This window comes from Ornithorhynchus anatinus, chromosome 7 (assembly GCF_004115215.2).
Source record: "Ornithorhynchus anatinus isolate Pmale09 chromosome 7, mOrnAna1.pri.v4, whole genome shotgun sequence".
In the NCBI taxonomy this organism is placed as follows: domain Eukaryota; kingdom Metazoa; phylum Chordata; class Mammalia; order Monotremata; family Ornithorhynchidae; genus Ornithorhynchus; species Ornithorhynchus anatinus.
Window position 1 is genome coordinate 49326900 of NC_041734.1, and position 21099 is coordinate 49347998.

Consider the following 21099-nt stretch of genomic DNA (forward strand, 5'->3'; position numbering starts at 1 on the left):
ACCCAAGGGTGATTATTCGCAGCTGTTTTGACAAGAGCAGCCTTAACAGTAAAAAGTAGGATGGGCAGCAGGAAACTGTAGGAGTTTGAGAAATGAGCGTTAATGAAGCATGCCTTGCCCACTTACCCCGACCTATGAAGATGCACCCTCCTGGCCCCAAATTGTGAAACTCGTCCACCTGGCTCTGAGGAGATAGTCTAAGCCTAAAGGGACATCTAACACCTCCAAACTATAAAAACAAAGGCTGCAGAAACTATTCATTCGCTGTTTTCTGTTTTAAAAATAATTCACTCAGAACACAGAACAAATTTTGTGGCAATACTATCTTTGCAGAGAAATTATCGATTTGTACTCTTAAGACTAATTCCCTTCACAAAGATATCTAAAGAGTAGAGTTTTTATACAGCGCATGAGTTAATATTCTGGTAGATTAACATCAAAAATTCCATCCCTAAAGGAAATGTATTAATCCAAACGTTTTTTGCCAAAAGGAAAGATCTTAATTTTCACAATACAAATATTTTAGTATCACTTTCAAAACTGAATTAAGGCAAAATATTACAATGCACCAAGCTACTATGGGATATCACAGAATTCTAAGGTTTGAGAAGTCATCCATTTGAGTCCCAACTTCCTTTTTGTTCGAAACCGCTCAGTTCTGATCACAGGACACAACTTTCACCCATGTCAAGGCTTTCTAAATGGTGGGGTAGTCACATAACACTCCCCATTAATAAAACCCAGGCCAAAAAAAAAAGGGGGGGTGGTATGGGGCTTGCAATGGGCATCATGAGTACAGTCAAGCACACACTCAAAAGTCAAACACTGTGTCATGCAGGATTACAGGATCACATTCCAGTGCTTAAAACATAGTAAGCACTTAAACACCATCATTGTCCCACCTTCACAATACTGCTAACATCCGCCCTTTCCTCTCCATCCAAACTGTTACCATGTTAATACAATCACTCAACCTTTCCCCACCAGATAACTGCATCAGCCTCCTTGCTGACCTCCCAGCCTCCTGTCTCTCCCCACTCCAGTCTCTTCATTTTGCTGCCCCGATCATTATTCTACAAAAACGTTCAGGACAAGTTTCCCCTCAACTTCGCTCAAGTCCTCAAGCGACTCCAGTGGTTGCTCATCCACCTCCACATCCAACAAAAACTCCTCACCACTGGCTTTAAAACGCTCAATCACCCTGCCCTCTCCTATCTCACCTCCCTATTCTCCTACTACAACCAGCCGGCACACTCTGCTCCTCTAATGCTAATCTTCTCACTGCACCTCGATCTCACCTATGTCACTGCCCATCCCTAGCCCATCCTGCCAAAGACCTGGAATGCCCTCCCTCCTCAAATCTCACAATTACTCTCCACCCTTCAAAGCCTTATTGAAGGCACATCTCCTCCAAGAGGCCTTCCCTGGCTAAACTCGCCCCCAACCCCTATCTCCCACTCCCTCCTATGTTGCCCTGACTTGTTCCCTTTTTTCTTCCCCCTTTCCAGCCCTACAGCACTGATGTACATATCTGACATTTATTTATAATGATGCGTCTCCCCCGGCTTACTAGACTGTAAGCTCACTGTGGGCAGGGAATGTGGCTGTTTATTCAATCATGTTTATTGTTGCACCGTACTCTCCCAAGTGCTTAGTACGATTCTCTGTACACGGTAAGCGCTCAGTAAATATGACCGAATGAATATTATCCTAAAGGCCAACATAATATATTGACTGGGAACTACTGAGCTACTCCACCTCCTATCTTTCAAGCCCTTCAGCGAATATTTCACATCCTCTCTAAATAGTCCTCTGCAATGTTTCACCACCTGTCCTACAAAGAAGTTCTTCTAACCCGAGAAACTACGCATCTAGCACATCCGTTTCACCTCTCAGGATCGCACCTGGAGAATTTCCAGTTCTTTACCAATCTCAGCTATGGGAGGGAGAGTCAAGCAGAGGCCTACCCATTCCATTCCTAGTTTGGGCAGCGGCTAGCAAGTGGAAGGCAATCCTCTACAAGTCCAAACTCACCTGTGCTGGGTAGCAGCGGCATGGGAAAGAGGCGAGGGCGGAGACTAGGGTTTACTGCGTGGAAGGAGGCGATGGTAAACCGCTTCTATATTTTTACCAAGAAAACTCTATGGATACACTACCAGAACGACTGCTGATGGAGGTGGGGCGTTCTGACAGAGATGCGTCCATGGTGTCGCTATGGGTCGGAGATGACTCGACAGCATAAGACAACAACAAGCACACCAGTTAGAAGGTGCCATATCAAGCCCTGCCTGCCACAGACGCTTCTGTTTTGGGTTTCTGTAGTTTCTGGTCTGGCAAAGTTCAGGACGTCCAGGTCCCCGCTGCCAGCTACAGGCATCCCTGGGGACCATGGAGGTTTTAGAGGTGGAGGAGCTATGGACGAGACTCCAGAATCATGGAATAAACAATAGCTAAAAATTGCTCCTCCTAAATCAGGAAGTGTTCAGGTCTCTTCCCAACAAACTGAAAAAGAAATTATTTTTGGTTGCTCACACCCTGCAGCTTAAGTGAATTTCCACTTAGTTCTGTGGAGAGGGAGGGACAGCGACTAGGTACTGTAAACCCGTCAATGGACAGGGACTGTATCTGTTGCCGATTTGTGCATTCCAAGCGCTTAGTACAGTGCTCTGCACATAGTAAGCACTCACTGAATACTATTGAATGAGTGAATGCTAAGTGGTGATGAAATAGGCCAGGATTCAGAGATTTCTAAATTCTAGGTCTGTTGCTGCTAATAATAGTCATGATGATGATGATGATGGTTAAGCCTTTACTATGTGCCAAGCACTGTTCTAAGTTCTAGGGCAGATAATCAAATAGGACATAGTTCCTGTCCTTCAACGGGCTCACGATCAAAGTAGAAGGGCAATAAATGACCATCTGACTTCTGCCCCAACTTTCTCATCTTTAAAAAGTACATGGAACCAAGTTTTAGGGGGTTGAAGATTACTAATGAAAGTACTATAAAAGATCTTTCAAAACGTAAAAATATTGCCATTCAATATATTGTAAGAGTTTATCTTCATCCACAGCCAAGATGCCTTCAGGGTTCCAAAAAAATAGAACACACTCATAGCAACAAACCCCCTATTAATGAACACCACCTTCCAAATTAATCATTCTTGTGCTAATCCTGGGAGGACTGACACACAGAATTGGATAGAAGAATTCAGTTCCAGCGAAAAGAAAAAAGTTGGAGGAAAAAAAGTTAGAGTTATAATGCCACAATAAATATTTGGTAAGAGTCAGAAGGATTCTGGAAGAATATAAATGGCATTTCTCCAAGCCACAAAACCTAATTTTTTTTTCAAGTGGATAAAGATGAAGGGCTGAAATGAGATCTGTCGCAGATAGCACATTCAACAAAGAGTCAAAAAAAAAACAACTTTGATTTCTCTTCTCTTTTCCCAGGAAAAACATTTAATGTCTGTATTTAAATATGTAAAGTGGCAGAAATATTTACCACACTCATGAATATTGGGATGATTTATAATGATGTTCATGAAAAGGGCTTTGAGGCTTTCAGACGAAAAAGACTGAAAAACAGTATGTCATATAGCAAATGCGTTTCCTTTAAAGTGTTTTAATCATCCATTACAGACTGAATACACACATAGCCAGTATGATCTGGAGTCCTAGGTTCTTGTTCTTGCTCAGACACTGACCTGTGTAGATGTGGCAGGTCACTTTAGTTTCTTCAATATTGAAATAGAGATAAAAAAACCTTCACTCCACAACTTTCAGGGATGTTGTGCTAGCAAATTAAGATAACAGCCGGTAAGGCATGCTAGAAAAATAAATCTATAAAACTCAGGATATTTTACTATAAAGTGCGCTTAGTAAAGTGCTCTGCACATAATAAGCTCTCAATAAAAACGGCTGAATGAAATACCCAGATTGATTGACATAAACTTGAATTAATAAGGGAGGCTATGCATTAACTTTTTGTTTTAATCAAGTGATTATTTATGATGATGCTGATGATAATATTTAAGTGCTTTCTATGTGTCAGGCACTATTCTAAGCACTGAGGTGGATACAAGCAAATCAGATTGAACATATTCCTATCCCACATGGGGCTCACACTCTTAATCTCCATTTTACAGTTGAGGTAACTGAGGCCCATGGAAGTTAAGTGACGTGCTCAAGGACACACAGCAGACCAGTGGCAGATCCGGAAGTAGAAGTCAGGTCCTTCTGACTCCTGGGCCCATACTCTATCCATCAGGCCACACTGCTTCTCATGATGTTTGAAATATTCAATATTCAATAAATATTCAATATTCACATAATTTGAATTAAACCTGGAAAAATGCATTAGGTCACAAGTTAGAGAAGCAGCATGGCTCAGTGGAAAGAGCCCGGACATGGGAGTCGGAGGTCATGGGTTCGAATCCCGGCTCTGCCACTTGTCAGCTGGGTGACTGTGGGCAAGTCACTTCACTTCTCTGTGCCTCAGTTACCTCATCTGTAAAACGGGGATTAACTTTGAGCCTCACGGGGGCCAACCTGATGTCCCTGTATCTACCCCAGCGCTTAGAACAGTGCTCTGCACATAGTAAGCGCTTAACAAATACCAACATTATTATTATTATTATTATTCCAAGTTAGTAGTGATCTAGACGTCTGAGTTGAACTCACGTAAGAAAACAGCAGTTTTCACAAAAATTCATGTGTGGGGAGGAATAAATGAATATATTAAGTTTCAGAATTCAAATGCATCTTCTTCCTAGCAGAGACCTCAAAAAGGGAAATTTCTATTACCAAATCTTAAGAAATAGCACCGATTTAGAGCTAGTAAAGCTAGGAAGCAAAGCTTAAGAAACATATTGGCAATCTAAGCACAGACACTCCAGGATTTACAATTGGCCTTTACAGATATAAGTGGAAGGGGGCTATAATGTACAGTCCACAGTACACCAAAAAAGGTACTTGTTGCTAGGATCAAAATTAAGTGCAAGTTCTCTTCAACTGAACTACGTTTGAGCCAATATGGAGCACTAAATAAGGAACTAATAATAAAAAAGGGATTACCCCAATAGGTGAAAAAACCTCAACATAAATGTAACACACAAATAATAAAGCTTTCTATGATACTGGAGGGAGGGCTGACGGTTTCAACTTCCACTGAAGAATCGAGCACAGACCAGTTAGTAGGGTGGTTGTTATTCTTTCTCCAAACGGCAACTCAAGCTTCTAAAGAGACTCAGTGTAATAAATAGGAGAAATATCATATAAATACACTAATATCCCTTTACTGTCCATAGCATCCTACAAAAACTCTTAACTGGGGAAACTAATAACAGAAAGTAACAATGTAATAACTGTACACATTTTAAAATGCATGTTTAATCTCCCCAAGTGACCACACGAGGTCTAACATGAAGTTTACCTATTTTTCTAAAAAAGGATGAATGCTCCTTATGACAAATTGCATTCCAATTATTAGAGTTAAATCTTTACTTGCCCTGGTAAGCCAATTTTAAATTAAGATAGTCCGAAATTCTGAATCACAACCAAGTTTAAATGAGTAAGATTAAGTTTTTCTTACCAGAAGCACTCTTCCATCAGTCCACCCAATTCCTAGTGCTGGTGAGCTACTCAAGCCAGTTCTTAATAATGGAAGCGATATCTAAGGGGGGAAGTCCTGCCAGTGAACTATTTTGTCTGATTTTTTTTTAAGTCTCTAAGGGGCTTTTCAAACTCTGTTATCAAAAAGATTAAAATATCAAAGAAGTTTGGCACTGTTTGTTTATTTTGAACAATTGCAAATTTTAATTGGATTCTTATAGAGGATGTGCCCCTAGGCCATCAGGCTGTGGTAGACCTCATTCTATTCAAACAAGACTAGTCCCAATTCCATGTGCATGCTTGAGTCAAGATGTTATCTACGGGCAAGAAGCATATAGGATATTATGCTTCTGACCAAACCCTTCCTTGCATTTACAATGAACAACTCTCCTTGGCGTTCTATAATATGGGTTAAAAACAATGCAAGATTCACAAAAAGGTCATCAAGTGAGAGAAAGGGATCTAAATTTCACCAAAAATGATAGCTGCATGAAAAGTGTAACACTGGGTTACTCTCTGCCCTTCAGATAAATGTCCACTTATTTTCTCAACAATATGGTACATAGCTCTATTGCCAATCAGGTCTCACAAGGTGCACAGTAATTTACTGGGAGGACCTACAATACCTATTTGATACAGGTAAGAGTGAGTACCCTTCCTGACATGAGATGAGGGCTGAGCCAATATCCCAAAATAAAGCACTTGGAGGCACTTTTTTTTTTTTGGAGTTTTAGTCTTCTGGGCCAGATGAGTTGGGAAGAATGTAGACTGTTAAAGCTAATAAAATCTCAACAGCAGTAATAAAACAATGCCAACTATATTAACATCACTGTCATTACATTAAAAGGATGTCTGCTGTTCTAAACTGCTGCATATTTTTTCTACATAAATCAGCTGGTTAAGGAGTTACATTTTAGCTTACCCTCAACATTTAGTCTTTTATTCTCAGAGTCAACATGTTTTATTTTTTAAGATAACGTTTTAGACTCTAGCATAAAAATGCTCATGAGCTGTGAGAGAAAAAGTACCGATTTTTACTTCTGTTTTACTCTCTCCAGAGCCCTGCTATTGATCCAGTAGAAAGAATCAGATCTTGATTAAGTCCTGGGATGCAGTCTTCCCATGACCAAAGGAATGCCAAGGGCAAATCGCAAGGTGGATAAGCCCAGCAAAAATCCTAAAAATATAGCTAGCGGTCATGGGTGGAAAAGACGTCAGCCGCTATCAAGACAACTACCTCCTGTGTCATGGTGTCAAGGCACAGCATCAGCACTAGAATGAGGTAACCGGGGCTGTAAATGGGTCCAGGACATAAAACCCTACATGTGCACTTCAAAATGTGCAACATTCACTCCTGCCTTCTTGCTTGTTGCACTCCAAGCTCCTTAGGAATATGACTGGTGGGAAAAGAGAGTGGAGGTCACAGTGCAAATTCATTCTCAACAAGTGATTCCACGTCACTCTCACAAAAGCCTAATACAGTACTCTGTAGAGTAAGTGCTCAAATACTATTGAATGAAATGCTTCTTATCTTATAGAATGTGACTACCTGGCACCAGATTATCCAATTTGGGAGATAAAACCAGGAGGGAATGAGGAAGACAGTAGTAAAATGCATGAAAGTCTTTGAATTCTTTACACCGCAACTCTGGACAGAGAACCTATTTTCTGGCTTTCCTTTCTCACAGAATCCACAAAGGTAATGAGGATTTGATCTCTTTCTTCCACTCATTAAGAACTCCCGTTACTACACTATTCGGATTTTGAATAGTAAAGGTAAGGGGAATTAAATAAAATCCCTCTAAGAGTCTGGGAAAAAAGTTTGTAAAGACAAAGGCAATTGCATTTACTAATCAGTAAAGTTCAGGAATATAAAAATAAGAATTACAATTTAAATAGCTACAAAAATCCCCCATATTACGATTTTAAAAGGTTATCAAACCTTAATATAAATTAGCAAATTAATGAAATGAGATTGTAAATACTAAATCTGAAAGCAAAAAATCTATATATGAAGGTAAACCTAAGGAAATAGGCTTTAGGAGCAAGTTATTATGAAAACATTCTACTACATCCAGAGCTAACACAGCAGCTTGGCAAGCATAATTTGAAGTCACAAAAAGTACTGTGCTTACAACTCATTTCAAATTGCAAAAACAGCATAAACAGGAATTTTCAAAGAGCCTCTATACATAGAGAAAAATCAATATGAGAGTATTAAATAGCAGAAACAAAAACTTACTGGTCTGTTTGAAATAAATGCACTACAACACAGATTTATCTTTGGATATCGACATCCACAAACATTATTTGCAATATAGATTGATGGGCAATAAAAAGGTCTCAAGGATCTTTTGTAGTCAAGAGTTTATTCCAAATTCTCTAATGGAATCTATAATCTTTTTTATTTCTAGTTATTGACAAATACCAAATGCTAAGATTTCCTACAGTACCTAGCATTTTATAATAAATGTGTAAAGCAATGAATATCTGAAATAGTGCAACTACATTATCAAAATTAAGACAGCAAACAAAGCTCAACACTTAGTCAACCAACCCCTAACAATAAGAATGACATAATATAATTTAATGAATACATGGAAATTTTACAAGTACACCAGCTAAATTTTAACAAAGCTCTACTCAATACCCATTTTATCACTTCCCATCTTGAGCTTTCTCTTAGAATACATGCTTTTGTTTCCGTGTTTAGGCTTAAGGAAAACCATTGTATCCAACATACACCAAACCAAAATCGTATTTACATTTGTGAAGTGAATTCTTTGTACAATTATCCTTTTTTGTATATTGCTAAAAAGTGATGATTACAACCAAATGCCAAGTGGCAACTAGGAAAATCAACTGAATCACCTGTGTTTAAAATCAAAATTTAAAAACCACTCAAGTTATGGTTCTACCTCTCTACTGTGGTGCTTCTCCATGCATGATAATTTACCAATAATTGATATACCAAACCTATCTGCTTCGTGTTAGAAAAGTGGAGAAATAAGATTAATCAGCAACAGATATGCTGCTGCCTACCTGTAGATACCAATATCCACGCTAATCAAGTATTAAATTCCTACGATGTCTTTTCATGAAATAAGCTCGGTAGATAATCCAAAAATCTCAAATCAAATATTAGCTTCAATCTGTTCCATCAACTCTTCACAAGAAGTAAGACCAATTAATGTGATACAAGTTTCACCCTTTCTCACATCAGTCTCGTCCCCACAGTAACTGAGACGGCAACTACTAGTAATGAATTTTTAATGTAAGAGTTGGTGGCAACATGAGACGGGGTTAAATTTCGAGCAACTTCTACTCATCCTCATAACAGCTATGAGAAACAATAGGTCAGCTAATCCCTGGTGGGGACTAAAAATTGAACCTAATTACAGGTCCTAAAACCTAAACAAAATATGTTAGCATGCAATTTCACAACTTTTCTCTTTCCTAAACCAAGGTTTTAATGAAACTGAAATGGTTAAGCAGTAAGGGAAAAAACAAGCAGTTAAAAAAAAGGATTAACCTTTACCCCGATAATCAAAACTGAATGGCCATCTGTTTATCTGAATACTACCTCTTTATGAGTTTTCCCACAATGTTTGAGAATAATAATACTGATAGTATTTGTTAAGCGCTCACTATGTGCCAAGCACTGTTCTAAGCGTTGAGCACTGTTCTAAGCTCTGAGCACTGTTCTAAACACTGGAGTGGCCTAGTGGCAAAAATTTACAGCTGGGAGTCAGAAGATCTGGGCTCTTATCAAGACTCTGCTACTTGCCTGCTGTGTGACCCACAAGTCACTTTATTTTTCTGGACCTCACTTTCCTGTTCTGGAATATAGGGATTAAATCCTACTTCCTTCTACCTAGGATGTGAGCATCATATTCTTTCATTCAATCATATGCAGTGCAGAGCACTGTACTAAGCCCTTGGGAGAGTAATTACAACAATAAACAGACACATTCCCAGCCTACAACAAACACAGCCTAGAGGGGGTGAGAGAGACATCAATGCAAATAAATAAAATTACAGATATGTACATAAGTGCTGTGGGGCTGAGAGGGGGAGAAAGCAAAAGGGAGCAAGTCAGGGTGACACAGAAGGGAGTGGGAGATGAGGGAAGGTGGGGCTTAGTCTGAGAAGGCCTCTTGGAGGAGATGGACCTTCAAAACGGCTTTGTTCGGGGAGTTGCGTAATGAGTGGGATAAGCACTGTGTCCAACCTGATCATCTTGTGTCTACCCCGGTGCTTACTGCAGGTTGGCACATAGTAAGTGCTTAATAAATACTACAATTGATTGATTTTAATGAATCAATCAATGGTATTTACTGAGCACTCACCATCATCATCATGATGGTATTTAGAAGGAAGAATCACACCTATTCAGAAGTAAATCTCCTGGCTCTCAGTCTAATTTTCTACTCCCAGCTCTTAAAACATTGCTTGGCACATAGTAAGGGCTTAACAAATACCATCATTATCATTATTATTACTCTACAATCTTGCATACTCAAGCCCCACACAGGTTCTATTTCAGAAACACCAAAAAAGGGAAGGTGGGGTCAACTTGGGCAATTCTCCCTTCCTCCCAATGACTCCTGCACCAGAAATCCCAGAAAACTCAAATCCCGCACGCTCAGGTGCCCCAAGCTTTCAGAGGGCCTCCTCCCTCCAGAAGGAAGGTCGAGCCCCTTTTCGGGTTCTGGGCGGCCTGAGCAGGAATTCCTAGCTGATTCCAGTGAGGTTGGGTCAAAGCACTGTGGGTTCTGTAGTGCAGGTTAAAACAGATAATCTCCGATTCCTACACCGCCATGTCCCTGATGTAGCCCCACATTCTTCTGGGGGGGTAAGATTCAACTGGGCCCCACTGATGTTTCTGAGAGGGAGCAGAAAGGGAATTCCTGGGGGGGGGAGATACTCACGGCACAAGAGAGCAGATCACGTATGATGTCTGGTAAGCAGGGATTGCTGGGAATCGTAGGACACGGGTCAAACACACGTCTCGATTTGCATAAGGACGCCACTGACAGCATGTGTGATTTTTACAAGTCACACAGTACTTCTGCAGGGCAAAGAAACCTGGCCCCAAGCCTAAACCTTGATCTCTTGCCACCTCAAGACCACAAACCAGACTGAATCTGCTTAAGACGTTAGCATAACACCTATCATAACAAAGGGAAATATGATTTCCCTATCATAACAGAGGGGAATTTATGCAAAATATTTACTAAATAATTTCTCAACACAAAGTAAACGAATCTTAAACATATTTGCTTTGTAGCAGTTTGAGCATTTTATACTAAGTTATAGTACCTGCAAGGATACCTTTGGAACAAAAGTCATTTATCTGGGAAAACGAAGAATAAGGGCAACATTAGTAATACAGTCGTAGAGTATGTTTATTTAGTATGATCCGATCCATGTGCCAATGCGAGTTAGGAACTAAGTTTTTTTCTCCAACATTAAGGACAATTTGAACATGAAAATAAAAGTCATTTCAAACTCAACATATTCCTTCTCCCGCTCCTTTTATCCCCTGCTTTAATGGATAAAAATGAGTTCAGGCCAGATTGGATGCCCCAACCAAAATTGTACTCAACCAGAACACACAAACAAAAAAAAAAAAAAAGATGAGTCAATATTCGTGATGTGCTGCCAAACTGTTGCTACTATCATCCAAAATCTACTACTGAGTAGGTGGCATTATACTAACTGTGTAAAGATTACAGAATACATAACACCTTCTCCCTGAATACTGTGAAAAACAATAGAATGTCTAAATTCCCAGCTGGAATGGTGCATTATTGAGCCCTCCATGTGGGACAGGGACTGTATCCCACCAGTGAATCTGGTACCTACTTCAGCGCTTAGTCCAGAGCTTGGCATAGAGTAAGTGCTTAAATACCACTGTTACTGTCATCATCATACTTCGCTCATACGTTTTAGGAGCCTACGGAACCTGCCAACTGCAAAAACTATTACAAGTACATATTATTTTCGCTAGTCGATCCTTCGCATATCACTGTCAAATCTGCTTCAATAAGCCTGAAGTACAGTAATTAGGCTATGGGTAATATTTTTCATTTTTAATTAAAATGCTTATTTTTCCACACACGATTATAAATTCATCTATGTTCACCAACTAATCGATCAATAGTATTTCTTGAGCATTTACCCTGTAACTAAAAAAACAGCGATAAGGGAACAACTGATTCAAATCATTCTTTTTTGAGGTATGAAACAACAGAAACTGAAGAAGCAACATAATATATTCAAGGTGTAAACTCTTTCAAAAGGGAATACTAAACCTGCTTAAAGAAACTGCTGGGTCTATGTTAATTTTCCTGACTACTACCACTTAATCAATCAACGGTATTCACTGAGCGCTTGCTCAGGCAAATACGATACAACAGAGTTGATATAAGCAAGCTCTGCCTGAAAGGAGTTTCCAATCTAGAGAGGAGGCAAAATCGCGGCTGCCAATTACCTAACATGCTCCAACTGTTTCTGGACTGGCACCAATCCAGCCCCCACACTCCTTCACCCAACTCACTTCCTACCCCCTCCTTGGGGACTGGGTTAAGTCACTTAACCTCTCTGTGCCTCAGTTTCCTCAGGTGTAAAGGGGTGGGGGAGGGTGTGTGATTATTTTTTTCTGATCTTAATACACATTACTCCAGGATTCTAGTGACACAGAGTTCATTACATGTGAAAAAAATTAATTTTGCGTCACGGTTTACAATCTTTGTTTCATATTTGACTAGATTGGGGATCATGGTTACAAAATCCAACCATCTAAAATCAACAATCTAAAATCACTAGGGAACTATTTTTTAACCAGAGCATGAGTATACATTTTAATAATTATGACTTGATAACCTCTGGTGTTCAGTTTCAAGAATTACTTCATGTTTTAAAGGTTTTTGTTAGTGTTTTTCCATGTTACTCATATTTCCAAGACATTTGCTAATATGACTCAGACAACAACGCCCACCACTAGTAAATAGTATAACAACTCCAGCCTCCATCTGAGGTGGGCCTTCGAGAAAAGATCCAACAGAAGGCTGGTCAGGATATCACCTGTCAATGATTCATGATTTTTCCTGGACCTTTGAGAAAAGAACCAACAGAAAGCTAGTCAGGTTATCACCTGTGATGATTCACGATTTTTTCGTACCCATCTTTGGGAAACTGTGGGTAAAATAATAATAATAATGATGGCATTTGTTAAGCTCTTACTATGTGTGAAGCACTGTTCTAAGCGCTGTGGGGGGAGGGGTTCAACGTGATCATGTTGTCCCTCGTGGGGCTCACAGTCTTAATCCCCATTTTACAGATGAGGTAATTGAGGCACAGAGAAGTTAAGTGACTTGCCCAAAGTCACACAGCTGACAAGTGGCAGAGCTGGGATTAGAACCCATGACCTCTGACTCCCAAGTCCATGCTCTTTCCACTGAGCCATGCTGCTTTCCTAAAAGCATTCTAAAATTCTAAAATTTCACTGAGAAGATTTTTCTGATAACCTCCGTTCAGGTACACTGAGTAATCCAATTTATCAACTAAGATAAACTATACAGAAGGGTCTTCTCTGCCACCTCACATTTCCTCCTACCTTCTTGACACCTCTATGTGGATGTCCTGCCAACACCTCAAACTTAGAATGTCCAAAACAGAACTCACCTCCCCACCCAAACTCTGTCTGTCCTCCCCATGACTTTTCTCTCACTTCAGATACCGCCATCCTCCCTGTCTCTCCAGCCCATAACCTTGGCATTATCCTCCCCATCTCTCTCATTGAACACACATAGTCTGTCCCCAAATTCTGTCAGTTCTACTTTAATATCTTTTTCATTTTTTTAAGGGTATTTGTTAAGCATTTACTATGTGCCAGGCACTGTACTAAGTACTCCTAGACCCCCTCCAATCTGGCTTCCGTCCCCTCCACTCTACCGAGACTGCTCTCTCTAAGGTCACCCGTGACCTCCTTCTTGCCAAATCCAATGGCTCCTACTCCATTCTGATCCTCCTTGACCTCTCTGCTGCCTTTGACACTGTCGACCATCCCCTCCTCCTCCATACCTCATCTCACCTTGGCTTCACGGACTCTGTCTCCTGGTTCTCCTCTTACCTCTCTGGCCGATCATTCTCGGTCTCCTACGCTGGAGCCTCCTCCCCCTCCCATCCTTTAACTGTTGGAGTTCCTCAAGGGTCAGTTCTTGGCCCTCTTCTGTTCTCCATTTACACTCACTCCCTCGGTGAACTCATCCGCTCTCACGGCTTTGACTACCATCTCTACGCAGATGACACGCAGATCTACATCTCCGCCCCTGTCCTCTCCCCCTCCCTTCGGGCTCGCATCTCCTCCCGCCTCCGGGACGTCTCCACCTGGATGTCGGCCCGCCACCTAAAACTCAACATGAGCGAGACTGAGCTCCTCATCTTCCCTCCCAAGCCCGGTCCGCTCCCAGACTTCTCCATCACCGTGGATGGCACGACCATCCTTCCCGTCCCGCAGGCCCGCAATCTCGGTGTCATCCTTGACTCGTCCCTCTCGTTCACCCCACACATCCTATCCGTTACCGAGACCTGCCGGTTTCACCTCTACAATATCGCCAAGATCCGCCCTTTCCTCTCCACCCAAACGGCTACCTTACTATTACGGGCTCTCGTTATATCCCGGCTAGACTACCGTGTCAGCCTTCTCTCTGACCTCCCTTCCTCCTCTCTCGCCCCGCTCCGGTCTATTCTTCACTCCGCTGCCCGGCTCATCTTCCCGCAGAAACGATCTGGGCATGTCACTCCCCTTCTTAAACAACTCCAGTGGTTGCCTATCGACCTCCGCTCCAAACAAAAACTCCTCACTCTAGGCTTCGAGGCTCTCCATCACCTTGCCCCTTCCTACCTCTCCTCCCTTCTCTCTTTCTACCGCCCACCCCGCACGCTCCGCTCCTCTGCCGCCCGCCTCCTCGCCGTCCCTCGGTCTCGCCTATCCCGCCGTCGACCCCCGGGTCACGTCCTCCCGCGGTCCTGGAACGCCCTCCCTCCTCACCTCCGCCAAACTGATTCTCTTTCCCTCTTCAAAACCTTACTTAAAAATCACCTCCTCCAAGAGGCCTTCCCAGACTGAGCTCCTCTTCCCCCTCTACTCCCTCTGCCATCCCCCCTTTACCTCTCCGCAGCTAAAGCCTCATTTTCCCCTTTTCCCTCTGCTCCTCCACCTCTCCCTTCCCATCCCCACAGCACTGTACCCGTCCGCTCAACTGTATATATTTTCGTTACCCTATTTATTTTGTTAATGAATTGTACATCGCCTCGATTCTATTTAGTTGCCATTGTTTTTATGAGATGTTCTTCCCCTTGACGCTGTTTAGTGCCATTGTTCTCGTCTGTCCGTCTCCCCCGATCAGACCGTAAGCCCGTCAAACGGCAGGGACTGTCTCTATCTGTTGCCAACTTGTTCATCCCAAGCGCTTAGTACAGTGCTCTGCACATAGTAAGCGCTCAATAAATACTATTGAATAAAGCTAATCAGATTGTACACAGTCCATGTCCCACATGAGGCTCACAGCTTTAATTGACATTTTACAGATGAAGTAACGGAGGCACAGAGAAGTTAAATTCATTCATTCATTCAAAAGTATTTACTGAGCGCTTACTATGTGCAGAACACTGTACTAAGCGCTTGGAATGTACATTTCGGCAACAGATAGAGACAATCCCTGCCCAATGACGGGTTCACAGTCTAATCCGGGGAGACAGACAGCAAAGCAAAACAGAACAATACAAAAAGCCAAGGTCACACATCAAAAAGGTGGAGGAGCCAGGACTAGAACTCAGGTCCTCTGACTCTCAGGGGCTATCTCTAAAATCCACCTTTTCTTCTGCATCCAAACTGCTATCACCTGGATCCAGGTGTTTACATCCTGTCTTGACTACTGCATCGGCCTCCTCACTGATGTCCCTGTCTCACCCCACTATAGGCTATTCTTCACTCTGCTGCCCAGATCATTTTTCTAAAAAAGAGTTCAATCCTTGAATCACCTCTGCATTAAACAGAAAGTCCTTACCATCGACTTTAAGGCACTCAATCAGCATTCCCTCTCCCACCTTAACTCACGGACCTCCTACTACAAAGGATCCCGTACACTTGGCTGCTCTGACGTCAAACTACTCACTGTGCCACCTATCTCATCTACCTCGCCCCTGACCTCTTTGCCCACATCCTCCCTCTGGCCTACAACTCCCTTCCCCCTTCATTTCCGGCACACCACCGCTCTCCCCACTTTCAAAACTCTCCTAAAATCACACCTTCTCCAAGAGAGCTTCCCCAACCACGTCCTCATTTCCCTTACTGTCCATCCCTTCGGCACCCCTACGCACTTGGACCTAGACCTGATCAACCAATTGCATTTACTGAGCGCTGACTCTATGCAGAGGACTGTACTATGTGCTTGAGAAAGTACAATATACCGAGTTGATAGACAAGTTCCCTTACCCATTAAGCACTTGACATTCACCCCACCCTCAATCCCACAGCATTTAAGTATACGTCTCCAATTTCCTCTATCTGTAATTTATTTTCATGCCTTCCCCTCTTGTCTGTAACTCGTTGTGGGCAGGAATCCGTCTACCTACATATTGTTTTGTATTTGCTCAAGCACTTAGTACAATGCTCTGCATACGGTAAGTACTCAATAAATACCACTATCGCTAGCCAGGCCCCCCCACAGGACAATGGGCTAATCTGAGGTGCTGCTACAGCTTCCCCACTCACCGGGTGGGATAGAGACCTCAAGCTCGTAGAACGGTGCCATGCACCCTAGCATCCCTTACATCCTTGTCGAATGTAGGGCCAATTTAGTTTAATTTATGACGGGTGACACAGAATTTTAAAAACCCATACCCGAAAGGTTCAGCAACTCTTCGGAAGGAAGGGGAGGGTTGTAAGAAGCATTAAAGGTGGAGAGATGTAGTAATATCCTGGCAAGAAATAAAATAAAATAAACAGAATAAAATAAACAGAATAAAATAAAAATGAAAGCACACCAAGAAAGTAAAGTGGCTCCCAGAGCTAGACAATCCATTCAATGGTCAATGATACATACACATTCCTAGGCATTGCTTATCCTGTGATTTCTAGTCCTGGCTATGCAGAATTGATGACTGACTTCATATCATTCATTTCAGTTTCTTCCATATGTGGTCTAAATGTTTTGCCTTGATAAAATCATGAAAGACCTGGAAAAACATGATTTAATAATAATTATTAATTGTGGCATTTGTTGAGTGCTTACTAGCTCCCAGGCACTTGTACTAAGCCCTGGGGTGGATACAAGGAAATTGCATTGGACAGTCTTAATCCCCATTTTACAGATGTGGTAACTGAGGCCCAGAAAAGTGAAATGTCTTGCCCAACATCACCCAGCTGACAAGTAGTGGAGACAGGATTAGAACCCAGGTCTTCCTGACTCCTAGGCCCATGCTCTAACTACTAGGCCTGCTGCTTCTTTCTTCACACAGTCTTTCAGGGCATATCCCCAAATGCCAAAACTCTCTTTATAGATCTGAACTAACAAAAATCTGGTTATGTTTGTTTCCCAGTAGGATTTTATAAGAAGGACAGGAAGCACATTCTATATATCATATTAAAGAACGGTGTCCACATCATTTCACTCCACTCCCATTCTATTTCTTGAAAAAGAAGAATGTAGCAATAAGTAACCTCAAACACCTATCAATGTACTTTGAACTTACACAACCAAGGATTTTCACCAAGGGTAAACTGAAAGTCTATCACTTCAGATCTCTTGCATAAAAAAACTCATAAAATGGCATAACTACTAAAAAGAACTCCTAAAAAGTCACCCTCTCCCAACCACCCTCCCCCCCGGAAAAAAATTAAGAACTTAAGAATCTCTTCCTCTCCATCCAAACCTGCTATACCCCAACTACTGCATCAGCCTCCTGACATACCCTCCGGCCTCCAAGTCTCTCCCCTCTACTCCACGCTTTGCTCTTCTGCTCAGATCACTCTCCTACAACGCTGCTTTTGCACGTGTCCCCACTGCTCAGAAACCTTCAACATTTGCCCATTCCTCTCCACTTTTAGCAGAAACTCCTGGCCATGCACTTCAAGGTCCTCAATCAGCTCTCTTTCCTCTATTATCCTCACTTCATTCCCACTCTACCCAGTCTTCATGCTTTGTTCCTCTCAAGCCAACCGACTCACCACTCCTCGTCCTCTTCTTTCTTTCCTCCAGTCTCTTGTTCACACCATCCTTCCAGCCTGGAACTCTTTCCCCCTTCTCATCCAATGGACCATTGGATCCATTCCCTATCTGCATTCCCTATCTTCAAAGCCCTTCTAAAATCACATTTCCTCCAGGTGGACTTCCCTGGTTAATCTCTCATCACCCTCTCTATCTCCTCACTTTACAGTAATTCCAGCACCACTTAAGTACTTTGGTCTTGGCAGTAGTAAGCGCTTAACAAGTACCATAATTAGTATTATTATTACTCATTCGCTCCATCTGCACCACAGCACTTTTTATGTATGGAGAGACACACACTAAAACACGTCATTTAGAAGCAACAGAGTTTAACGACACAGATATCCATCTTGACACTCAGTTGCTTCCCCTTATTTGAAATGTATTTTAGCCCCATATGGACTGTAAGCTTCTTGGGACCAAGAACTTACTCTCCCAAGCCCTTCGTCCAGTGCTCGGCATGGAGTAAGAGCTCACTAAATACTTATCATTTCTCATTTCAGTATTCACAGGATATGCAATTGAATCATCTTCTGTTTTGATGTCTATCAAGTTAACAAGCTAGCTTTTTCAGTTAAGCAAGATGGCAACTATTTCTAGTAATGAGCTTCTTTCTAACTGTTAATCCTTTGCTTCCCTGGGCATTGAGATGCTATGCAGAAGCATGTGTGGATGCACCCAGGAGCATGTTTCCAGGAAAAACCAATAGCCCCAGAAGCCTGATGCATATCAACAGAACCCTTTCTCCTAAGGCTGTTAGACAACCTGGTAAGAATGTGGAGAACACCCAGTTTAGACAATCTGTGCAAAGATAATCAGAGGTTTACTGATCCACTGCAGCCAGGCAAATACTGTAGGACATCCAGGGTACTGGATAAGCTGAAATGAGAGGCTAACATAAGCATTTCTTGAATCCTAAAAATTTTCATTAGCAAGTAATACCCGCATACCTTTGGGTCCCAAGGCCTTGGGTTACACTTCACCAAAGTGAGACCAAACAAAGAAAACATGCCCCAACTCAGATCGAGTTCAAAATCTGTCCCCGTTGCCTTTTCCTTCTTCTTTTCTCCTGTTTTAAAGTCTGTGAGGTTTGCAGGGGTGAGGAGGGAAGTAGAGGGAAAAATCAGTGCCATATATGCGTTTGCAGATATTTGTCCTAAGAGCCTTTAGGAATACAAGTGCATACATGTCCAATAAACTCCTTCTACCCTTGCCCCCTAAAAAATATGGGGCTCAGTTCCCCTTTAGTTCTAATTGGACCAATTAGATCAAATGTACATGCTGTGAATTTGGCCCTGCCTTATTTGGCCTGAGCAGAGTTGCATCGTGAAGGTGTTGAACATGATGTAATGCAAGTCCCTGCCCAAGAGGACCCTGTCAATAATGCAGCCGAGTGGGAAAGGCATGTGCCTCTTAGGAGACAAGGTCTAACGCCACCTCTGCCTCTGGCCTGTTGTGTGATCATTGAAAAATCAGTTTTTTCTTCAACTCAATATTTACTGAGTTTGGACACAGTCTGGGTCCCAAATGGAGCTCATAGCCTTAATCCCCATTTTTGCGTATGAGGTAGAGGAAGCACAAGAAAGATAAGTGATTTGCCCAAAGTCACACAGCAGACAAGTGGCAGAGTCAGTATTAGAGCCCAGGTCCTCTGGCACCCCGGCCCATGCTGTTTTCAGTAGGCCCGCTGCTTCATATAGAGAATATGATCTTGGAAGCACAACAGAAAGAGGAAAACTGCAGTGGAGCAATACGAAGACCTTGATTCGGTTCAAAGATCTTCTGCAAGCATCTGACGCTCTCTGGACTCTGCAAACTGCTCAGTACATTTGGCAGCTCTGAAAAGTTCAATAAAATTTTGACACTGCTTCATGACAGTATGGCTGGCTGGGTCAGAGCTGTGACTACCCTTGTCCAATTCATTTCCTGCTGCCAAGGGGCTGATCAGTCAATGATTATAGAGTGCTTACTGTGTGCACAACACTACACTAGGCAATTGGGAGACAGAGTACAACAGAAAAAGCAGACACGATCCCTACTCTCAGAGGACCTTACAATCCAGAAGGGGATAAAGGGATGCATTGTTGGCCCAGTCCTCTTCCATTTATTCTATTCAGGCAGACTGGAAAATGCCAAAAAAGCCTGAATGTTTAATAATAATTGTATATTTTTATTAAGCGCTTACTACTGGCCAAGCACTGTACTAATCACTGGGGTGGATATAAGCTAATCAGGACCCACATGGGGCTCACATTATAAGCCCCACTCTGTGAATGTGAGCCCCATTTCTGAGAAGAAGAACTGGATAAGCAGAAAACAGAGGCTAACAGTTTTCTATAAATTCTTAGATTCATTCAATCGTATTTATTGAGTGCTTACTGTGAGCAGAGAACTCTACTAAGCTCTTGGGAGAGTACACTACCACAATAAACAGACGCATACCCCGCCCACAACGTGCTTACAGTCTGGGGGGTAGGGGGGAAGAGACATCAGTACAAATAACTTACAGATATACACCAAAGTGCTGTGGGGGGCTGGGATGGGGGGGAACAAAGGGAGCACGTCCCCATTGATGCAGCAGGGAGTGGAAGAAGAAGAAAGGGGAGCTTAGACTGGAAAGGCTTCTTGGAAGAGATGTGCCTTCAACAAGGCTTTGAAGGCAGGGAGGGTAATCGTCCATTGGATTTGAAAAGAGAGGGCATTCCAAGCCAGAGGCAGGACATGGGCTAGGAGTCAGCGGCGAGATAGGGGAGTCTGAGGCACAGTGAGAAGGTTAGATCATTAATATCCCTATGATGCCCAGCCAATTCCTTAAATTCCTTAAGATGCAAGTCATCAGGGTGCATATCTCTAAATACATTGATTCAAATAACCCTTTAAAAGGTCTTTCCCTGTTTTAGTTCTCACCTTGGTTTTTCTACTTCACGACTTTTTATCTTCAACACGCTGGAACACACTTTAGTTAGGAAATAGGAGCCACAAGAGATCACATTGTCCGGTTCTCTTTCTCCCAGGAAAACTTCCCCTAAAAGACAAGCCTACCATTACAGCTCTCCAAAAATGAAAGCAATAGTGTTTCTCCATACCATCGAATAAAATTCTGTAACTGCTACAAAAGTACTTCTCCCAAGTGATCAGAATAGTGGCCCCGATCATTTTAAAGTTATCTTGTCTTCCTAGCCTAACTCCCAAGCTGTTATCATAGTTAACT

At 42.2% G+C, this 21099-nt stretch overlaps 1 protein-coding gene across 6 annotated transcripts in view; it reads right to left on the reverse strand.

Annotated features, from left to right (window-relative positions):
• The window catches only part of ATP13A3 (ATPase 13A3), a 102317-nt gene that overhangs the window by 61949 nt on the left and 19269 nt on the right, over positions 1-21099 (reverse strand). The gene's annotated exons all lie outside the window — the stretch shown is intronic.